The following is a 9793-nucleotide window of genomic DNA, read 5'->3' as shown; positions in this document are numbered from 1 at the left end:
TATATTTAAAATTAAATTTGCTGTTACTGCATTTAAATAATCTTCTACAGAATATTCAGGGTCTGTTCCTGTGAATACCATTAATGGTTTGTTTGATGTTATTGATGATCCACCCATAAGGTATGGATTCATTGTCATTTGTAATGATTCTGCGGCATTTGGCATTTGTGAAAAATTTGAAAGTTGATTTTTTGTTATTTCGTGTTGTTGAAGGTAATATGGAAGTGGTATTTCATTTTGCATTTGTGTTGGTTGATACGAGTGTGTAATCATTGGGTTTTGCGGCTGAATTGGTTGAAAAGATTGTGTATTAATTGGGTTTTGCATTTGTATTGGTTGTTGATTTTGTGTATCTGTTGGGTGTGGAGAAAAAATTCTATGATATGTATACGGTTTCTGCACTCCTTGTCCACGATATTCTTGAGTGTATGGTGCAAATATATCTGGTTGTAAATAATCATCATCAGAGGATAAAAAATCCGTTTGATGAGATGCTTGCTTTTTATTTTTATTCTGTTGAAAGAATGGGTAATTTTCACTACGATCCTGTGGAGGATGTGAATTAGTTTGAAAATTTACTGAGTTGGTTGTTGCCCATTGGGTTATCCCAATATCGAGATCTTATCTGATTATGATTATTTTTTCGTGGGGGATAGTTTGTTTTTGATGAATGTGCGTAATTATAATTGTGTTCCGCAAAATTGTTTCTTGTGAACGTTCTGCGTGTTTTTGACGGTATTGTCATGGGTCTATATGTTTGATAATCCATTTGTGAATATTTTGGAGCAACCGAAGGTTTAACGGTTGACTGTTAGGTTACTTGTGCTAGTGAAGTATTTGTATTTCTTGGTGTTCTTAAATTTGGACGTATTGGTGAAATACTTTGTTGTGTAGTTGTGTTTTGGACAATTTCTTCATTTATGAAGTGTGATGGTGTTTGAATATCTTGTTGAGTGAGGTTCCTAGTTCCATTAAGGTTTTCATTGTGTATGACGGTCGAATTTAAACTGTTATTTCGCGTATCGGGTAAAAATGTATTGTAGTTTAATGGTGTTGCATCAATGGATAATGGTATTTCCCTTAGATAATCTCTTACATAAGATATTGTACTTATTGCCTGACTTGAGATTGATTGTGGGATATTTATGAATGCATAATGACACCATTCGGGTTCCCAAACGTAGTCTGATTGTTTTGTGATGGCGGTATCATCGTTTGAATTTTGGGGTCTAAAATTTTTTCTTGCTTGTGAAATTAAATCTATATTATGTGTGAAATAATCTATTATAAACCATGCCAAAATTTTTTGTAAGTCATGTTTTGTATGTTGTGAAACATCATCTTTAGTGAAATTTTCTTTAATTATATGTAGAAAAGTTGAAAATGGTGTGATTTCATGTCGTACCTTTATATGTTTGGATGTCTCATTCGGTGAGATATGCGGGATTGGGTTTTCGTTTTCTAATATTGAAATATAACTATATATTATTGCAAAAACTTCATTAGTAAATATGGAGTTTGCTCTTTGTGAGTTATGATATTGTATGCTTTTTATATATTCTGAGAATACTTTTGAAAATTCTAAATCAAGATCGTCTGTTTGAATTACATATTTGCGGTGATTCGGTTTTGGTGAGCTGAATTCTATGGTGTAGATTCCGTATTGTTGTGTTAAGTTACATATATCTTTCAGATAGTGATCAATAATCTGTCTTTTTATTTTTACATCTGGGAACTCTGTTTTACATGGGCTAATTCCGGGTTCAAACAAATTTAGGAGAAAGTTCTTACAAAGATCATGCTGTCCTCTATTATCGGGTGCATCTACTAAGAAGGGGTAGATATCGTCATCGTCTGGACTATCTTCACTTGGAGTGTGTGTTTGGCTCATTTTTTTGTTTAATGACTGCTAATAAGTAATTATCGATGTGTCTAATTGGTTGATTCCAATTATACAAGTGTACTGGTTTGTGTTTATATTGCTTTTTTATTCTTCTTTTTCCTCTTTTTGATGAATTTGAAGTTGTTTCTGAGTCGGAAAAATATAATTGATTGTGAATAGGGCAATTTTTATCAATGGATTCTTTTAATTTATAAAGTTCGTCTAAATTGCTGACTTCTGATTCTGAGAATGCGTTTCTATTTTTGGAAAATCTTTTTCGTGTTATTTGTCTTTGTTTAGTTATTATTTTCCTTTTTAGTGTTTGTCGTTTTGTTCTGATATATCCAACTGTTTGTGTGTGAGGTGTGATTACGAGGTCGTATTTTTTGTTATCTATTTCACAGTTGTGCAAAACGATTGTTTGTTTGTTTCCTAGATTTTTAAATGACATAAGGTTTAGGATGACGGATGCAAAACGTTGTTAGATGATTTCTATTTTCTTAAATTGTTAGTCCTTACGATTTTTTGGTTAGCTTAACCTGGGTCTATTTGTTCAGGGTTGGAGAGAAAAGTATATCGATTCCGAAGAATGATTTTGTACTTTCTCGTGGCTAGTATAAGCTAAGGTGTTAACTTACTTAATCTTACTTAGGGGTAGTGATTGTGTTCAAGGGTTGGAGAATAGTAAATCGATCCACAAGGTTCAGGTATAATTAGAACGCGAGTAGTTCGTTGGATACTATTTTAAACTTACTAAGTCTACGATTTATCCTGGGTCTGGTAAGAGGAGGGTTCAAGTGAAGGATGAATAACCGAAGTTCTTCACTGTTTATCCTAATTTGAATGATTCGTTTTGTTCAAAAATTTCTATTAGTCTTGGGTTTTTTGAAAGGGTTGGATAGTGAATTGACGTTTGAGGTCGTTAGACACTAGCTAAGTGGGTGGGGGAGAACAAAATTGTTCTTTTTGATCCAAGGATAGGCCTTGATGATCAAGTTTTGTAAATTTAATTAAATAGAAAATTAATTAAGATCCAAGGATAAGCCTTGATGATCTGATTTTAAGATTAAGTGAATTTAAGTTTAAAATGGTTTAAATTTATTTAAGAAAAGATTTAGTGTTTTAATGATATTAGTGAGCTTATGATTGCTGTTATGTTTTAGGTGATGAAGCTGGGACAACTGATGATTTTATGATTACTAACAGTTTATTGTCATGCTACTAATTTTTATTTTGATTTTCAATAAATATTTTCCAAACATGTTTTATAGAATACTGCAGAATTTTAGGAAAACGATTTGAGATCTTTTTATCAATCGTTATTGTATATTAATATTTTGTTTAGCGCCTGAAATGATCATGAAGATTGACTTCAAGATTTAAGTTTGCAAATGAAAATCTAAATTCATTGCTAATAAGATTCTAAATATAAAAGTTTGTGTTGGCTTTTGCCGTACTATCATATAACTATTTGGTAAGTTTCTACTTTGTCGTATGTCGTCTCTGGTTCGAGGTCTTCTTCCAATTCCGGGTAGTTCTCTTATCGTTTGGAATATTGGCTTTGATCTATTGAGTCGTAGAGACATTTCGATTAAATTATCGTCGTGTAACATTTTAAAAATGTTTTGTCTAAATTCTAATCTATTTTTGGTTAATTCTAAGCTATTAAGGTCTTGTTCGAGACTTATGGTCGCACCAGATGAGTTATAACCGATGGTCTTAACTCATAGAGTAATTTCGGATAGGGTACACCGTCTGCTCGTCACGCTATCTTATTTTCGGCCGGATAGATTCGTGCAACTTCTTAGTCTAATACCGATCCTAATCTTACTCTTATACTATTCTAGTCTCAGGTTGTTTAACTAGTCTCTGCTAGGCTCAATAGATCTAGGGTATACTGGTTTATTGCGGCTGCTGAAGTTCTCTTGGAGAGGCAACTAATTTCTAAGTTAAATTCAAATCTCTCTGGTGCTGAAATTACAAGTAATTTCAGCACTTACAAATAAGTGGGTTGTTAGTTAGATGGATCATGATTGGTTAATATTAAATACTTTACAGTGGTAAAATATCTAATTTATCCAATCATAAAATGTAGTTTAGATCAGGTTCCATTTTGCTCAACACCCAAGCTAAAAGACAACAAATTGGGCTCTGCGATTTGAGACTTCTCTAGCTAATATCAAGCTTAACCTAATCAAAAGCGTGCGCAGGACTTTTTGTAAGGGGGGGCTTATTTTCAAGTTAGAAAACACTTTTGCGTGTTCGTGTAAGTTGATTATTCTGATATTCCGAGCTCCCCTTCAACCATATAAAGATCTTATTTACTGGCAAAAAAATTTGCTCCGCAAAAAACTTTTGAAATACGAAACTGGCCAAAAACGATCTCGGTGCTTATAGATACTTCAATTGTTCAGTGAAAAAACAAAGATAGTTATTTGTTGATAACTTATATACGAAGCTCGAAACGTCTTACAATTTATGCAAGCAACGCTTCTAATTAATAAACTCAAGCTTTACTCAAGTTGAAAATCAAGCTAAAGCTTAAAAAATTGAAGCATCAACTTAAAAATTAGCAACTGAAACGCATTTGAGGTTCTTTTTACTCAACCAGGTAATATTATGATAGAGTGATTGAAAAAGCAGCTATAATAAATAAGTCCCGCTTGCACTTCATATGTAAAAATTTTGGAAACTAAATTGTGTATAAATTATTCATTTCAAATTCTCGCGACAAACGTTGAGCCAGTAATTTTTCAGAATAAATACTGTAATAATTATATTGTTTATATCAAGATCAAGAAAACTCCTCGTTTCATTTTACTTTACTTTTTAACAACCGCAATTTGATCAATTTATTTGTCAACAAAAATCAATTTCAGTGGTTTTTTTATTTTTATCAGCTTAAAACGGTGAGTGGGAAGGTTATAAAAATCAAGGTAGCCGCATATGCAGGGAGATTCAAACAAAAGGAATGATGACAATAACTTTTTGCCGCCCAGTAAAAACAGCTCGACAAAATCAGAACAACATCTGCAGGCTAGTTTTCTGAATAATTAAATTCACTCACAAAATTCAAGGTCTTTATACTTTCATTGTTCATTATCAGATATTGAAGGTCAAACACTTTGTTCTTGTTTTTTTTAGAACAAGAATTGTTTAAATTGCGTTTGCTGCTTTGTAAAATTTCAAAGGTTTCTTTTTAACCCTTATTTTGTTTGGAGTCTCGTTAAATTTTTTACTTTGTGGTTAGTTTTTCAAACCTAATTTGCTCTAGGCCAAGCTTAATTTGAAGATTATAAATAAAAATAAATAAAAAAACCCTCTGATCACAATCAAGACGTGTCCGCATGTTAAATTTCAACAAGTAAAATAATATGCCAATCCAGAAAAAAATATTTGATAGAACTATATGGTTACAATCAAGAGCGGATGACTAAAGGGGGGGGCGGACTCTCCCTTCCATCGAGGGATTACACGCCCGCCCTGCCGACCCAAAGGGTCACCCCTTTGTAGTTTTTTGAGATATCTAAATTTTGCGACGGACCCTGAATTTTTACTAAAGGCATCTTGGGCGCAATTATATACTAATTTTGAGGGGGGTGCAAACTTTGTGCAAAAACGCAATTTTTTGGTTCAAATTTTCCAGAAAAAAAGCCTTTTCTAGCCTGCTAAAAAAAATTTGGCCACAACAGGGTCTTTTTAGTACTTTGGGAGAGTTCAGAAAACCAATTTGTTCGACCCAAAAAAAATAGTCAAAATTTCCGAAAATTCTAGGTCCCCCCTCGAGAAAATCCTAGGTCCGCCCCTGATTACCCTTTATCGTTTAAAAACCAAGGTTGATGCAGTTTTTATCTCCGGGTAAAACTAGAAAACCCTGTCTTAGCTGAATATATATATTTGAAAAGTTTTTTTGTTTTGCAAAAACTAAATTTAAATAGTGGTATCAATAAAAGCTTGTAAATAACTCGTTTTTTTCTCAAATGTAAATGTTGAGCAGTCAGCATTTTTCAAAGATTGAGATGGTATTTTAACTTGAAAATTGTAAACACCATTAAATAGTTCTTACATTGGTCACTGAGTTCCGCATACAGATCACGTTTGCTTAATAATTTCAAGAGCTTCAAAGCCTTCTACAATTAGAAAACAGTAGCCTCAGCAGGGGCGGATCTAGGATTTTTTCGAGGGGGGGCGAATTTCAAAAAATTTTCGAACATTTTGACGACCTTTTTTTTAGGTCGACCAAATTGATTTTCCGAGCTGTTCTAAAGCACTAAAAGGTCCCTTTTTTTGCCAAATTTTCTGCGCCGCAGGCAAATTTTCTGCGCCGCGCGCTCCCCCTCAAAGTTAGTATATATTGGCGCCAAAGGCGCCTTTAGAAAAATTTTAGGGTCGGTCGGCAAAAAATGGATTTCTTAAAAAGTACCAAAGGGGGGACCCTTTTGGTCGGCAGGGGGTCGAATCCCTGATGGGGGGAGGGGGGGGGGGGCGTCCGCCTCCCCCCTAAATCCGCCCCTGAGCCTTAGATAATTTTTTGTTTGATTATAGTACTTTTATTTCTGAATTTTATTTTGAAAATTCCCTTATAATACCTACTAAAATCCCTCCTTCAGATGAAAAAACCAAATAGTTGTTTTCCCTCAGAAATTTTGTTTATTTGACAAAAGTAACAACTACTGCTTTTAGAGGTTTCTAATTTTTGAGGTTTTTTCATGCATCCTGATTAGTCGACAAATCGCTAATTTTGATCATTTATTTAAAACTTCAGAAATGCCTCCCTTTTCTATAATGAGCGTTATATTAAAATGGACCCTAACCACCATACTATGAGCTATATAATAAACTCGTCGTATACTTTTCGACTGAACAATCAAAAATTATTTTCTTTAATTAGCTATTTGATAAAATAGCATTTTTTCTAATTAATTACAGTACAACTGAAACACTATTATTTACAAAAACAACTGAAACACAAGCATTTTTAAGCTTTTCAAAATTTATTCAGTTTAATATCTATAAACATGGAAGTCTCTGTGTTGTCTATGTTTGATCTAAGCTAGGCTTCTGCTTTTTGAAAAAAGGCTGTTTAAATACTGCAACAGTACTAATTAAATCTGTGACTTCCACACGGGTAGTTATAGTAGTCTTTACATTTTTAATTAATTTATTTATCAAAATTTGAGTTCGGAACAAGCTCTATACAAGCTTAAAAGGTCTTACAATTTATGCAAGCAGCGCGTTTAAGGAAAAACTCGCAAAAATTAAGCTTTAATCAAGCTCAAAATCACGCTAAACCTCGAAAACTAAAATATCAACTTAAATATAAGCAAATGACTTGCATTTGAGGTTTTTTTGTCAAACCGGTTATTATCATCATGGATTGGTCCCTTGAAAAAAGTGCTGTAATTTATAGGTCCCGCTTGTACTTCCCATATTAAAATTTTTGAAAACTAATTTGTGTAGAAATTATTCATTTCAAATTCTAGCAAAAAATTTTGCGTCAGAACTTTTTCTGAAAAGATAGTGTAATAACTATATTGTTTATATCAAGAAAGTTACTCGTTTTATTTTTTTACTCTTTAACAACCGCAACTGGGTTAACTTATTTGTCATCAAAACTCAATTTCGGCGGTTTTTTGAGTTTACCACTTTAATATGGCGAGTGAGAAGGTTATACAAAACAAAGAAATTTGTTAGAAAATGTACTTTGAAAGCTTTCTGAATGACGAACTCAAAAATTTTAAAAAGTTTTGAGAGCTCTGGGTGTCCTTTTCTCAAAGTACTTGGTTATTTTCAAGGGACCACTATCATAGTTGTACACCAAACCGCCGTCTGTAAGCTGATCTAAAAGTGTATGCTAGATCTGCTATCACTCTTTTTGAATTTTTTTGCACCCAAGTAGTTTGTTAGCAAATCAGTTTAAGAAATTCAAAAAAATACTGCTCGTATCAGGGCAAATTTCAAATGTTCCGACTTGTCCGTAAACTGGCCTCAAATATTTTTTGGTTAGTGAAATTTTGACAAGCTTTGAATTTTAAGCTGAATTTTAAAAATCGTGTATGGAATTAAAAAACCAATAAGCCTGCCTCAAATAAAATTGGAACGATTTTGTAGTGCGGGATAATTCGCCACGCATAAAAAATGCTTTCAGTATCAAAATATCACATCACTCTCTTAGTCAACTTAGTGCATTATTTAGCATTTCAGAGAAATCTGTCAGCCAGAGGAAAGTTTAGTGATGAGCGTCCCCCGATGGAAAAATTTTTGAGAATTAGTCTGAATAAAAAAAAACACTCGAGCATATATATTCTTGACAACAATGATAAAATAATACTTTTAATCTGTTGAATTGCAGCGGTAAAAGAATGGACAAATCATATGATTAAAAACTTATTATCTGAAGTAAGAACAAAATTTTAATTGCATGTTTGAGCCTTGTAACAAAAAATGACTCTAAATTAAAGCAGAGATTTTGAATCGCAATTTTTAAAAGGACAGACCAAACTGACCTTTGCTTAATAAGATATAAAAATCTTTTTCAAAAGCCTTATTCAAGTTACGTTTCAAGAGAAACAGCGATCCGTTTTTACCCCAAAAGCAAAGGGATTATTTATTGGTTTGTTTCTCAAAAACTTGTTTTGGAAGAATTAGAACATTCATAATAGTTCATTGCTTCTTTCAAATCATGAGGAAAAAGAATCAGCAACTTTGCCAGGATTTTGTACTCAGCACTGAACAATTTGCTGCGATCATGAATCGTGATATTAAATAATTCAAGCTAGGTTCTTAACAAGAAAAAATTGCAGGAAAGCTTAGGTAAAATAATTTGCACTCAACTACTGCTGCGGGGCACACAACCACTGACCATAGATATTGCAAGAAAAAGCAACACTCCAGTTTTTCCTCTATTTGCTGATGATTGTAATCAATTTTTGGATGTAGAGATGATTGTAGCTAACCGAATCAAAATATTGTTATGAAAAAGAAAATAAAACTGCAAATCAAGCTAAATTTCCTTCGAATGCCGCGTTTACTCTAAAATGGTCGAAAATTGAAATTGTTTCGACAGCAAAAAATGATTTCAAATCTTTTTTTGTTTAGATTCGGAACAATCACACCACCTGAGAAACTATTCCAGTTTAAACTGTAGCGAGGTTTATATAATAATGATTATAATAATTTATATTATAATGTTTATATAATCGGGCGCTTGGCAATATCTCTGAGAAACCACACTTTTTAACTTAAAAGTATTTGGATATCTTAGCATAAATCGGAATGATGCATAAATACCTCAGTTGAGAAGAAGGATGTTTTGGAGAGGTTTTTTCTACAAAAAAAATTATAACTTTTTTCTTTTTGCGTTGTCAAATTTGCCTCTACACTCGCAATGAGCAACTGTCATCAAATCGGTAATATGATTTTTTCCTAACAGTAGCACTTAATGTGGCTAAGTGTAGCTGTTGATGATGCTAAAATTGCTGAACTTAATTGATTATAATTTCCCCTATTTTATTGACTGTTTCTCATCGAGTTCTGCCAAATGCTCTTGGACTGATAAATATAGCATGAGCAATTCATCTTGATGAATTTATCACAATGCTGTTTACCGGGAAGGATGTTATCTTGGCCCTTTTTGGTTGGAATTTTCAGCCCATCAGAATTGAGAATTTTACAGTTCATTTTTTTTCGCAATATGTTTTGGATTCATACTCATGTGTACAGATTTTCTCTGAAAAAGAATTTTTTTTTTCTGGGTATCTGGGTAGCCGGTTTTCCGCTGATTTTTCTCTACTCGTTTTTTTAATGTTTCACCGGAATGAAATAGCTTTTTTCGACTGTTTTTGTTCTTGTAGGCAGCTGGAAAAATGAGACTCTCTGAAATTATTGAAAGTTTAAATAAATTATCGTGCA

Source organism: Symsagittifera roscoffensis, chromosome 5, assembly GCF_963678635.1.
Source record: "Symsagittifera roscoffensis chromosome 5, txSymRosc1.1, whole genome shotgun sequence".
NCBI classification, from domain to species: domain Eukaryota; kingdom Metazoa; phylum Xenacoelomorpha; order Acoela; family Convolutidae; genus Symsagittifera; species Symsagittifera roscoffensis.
Note: the sequence above shows the minus strand (reverse complement) of the source record.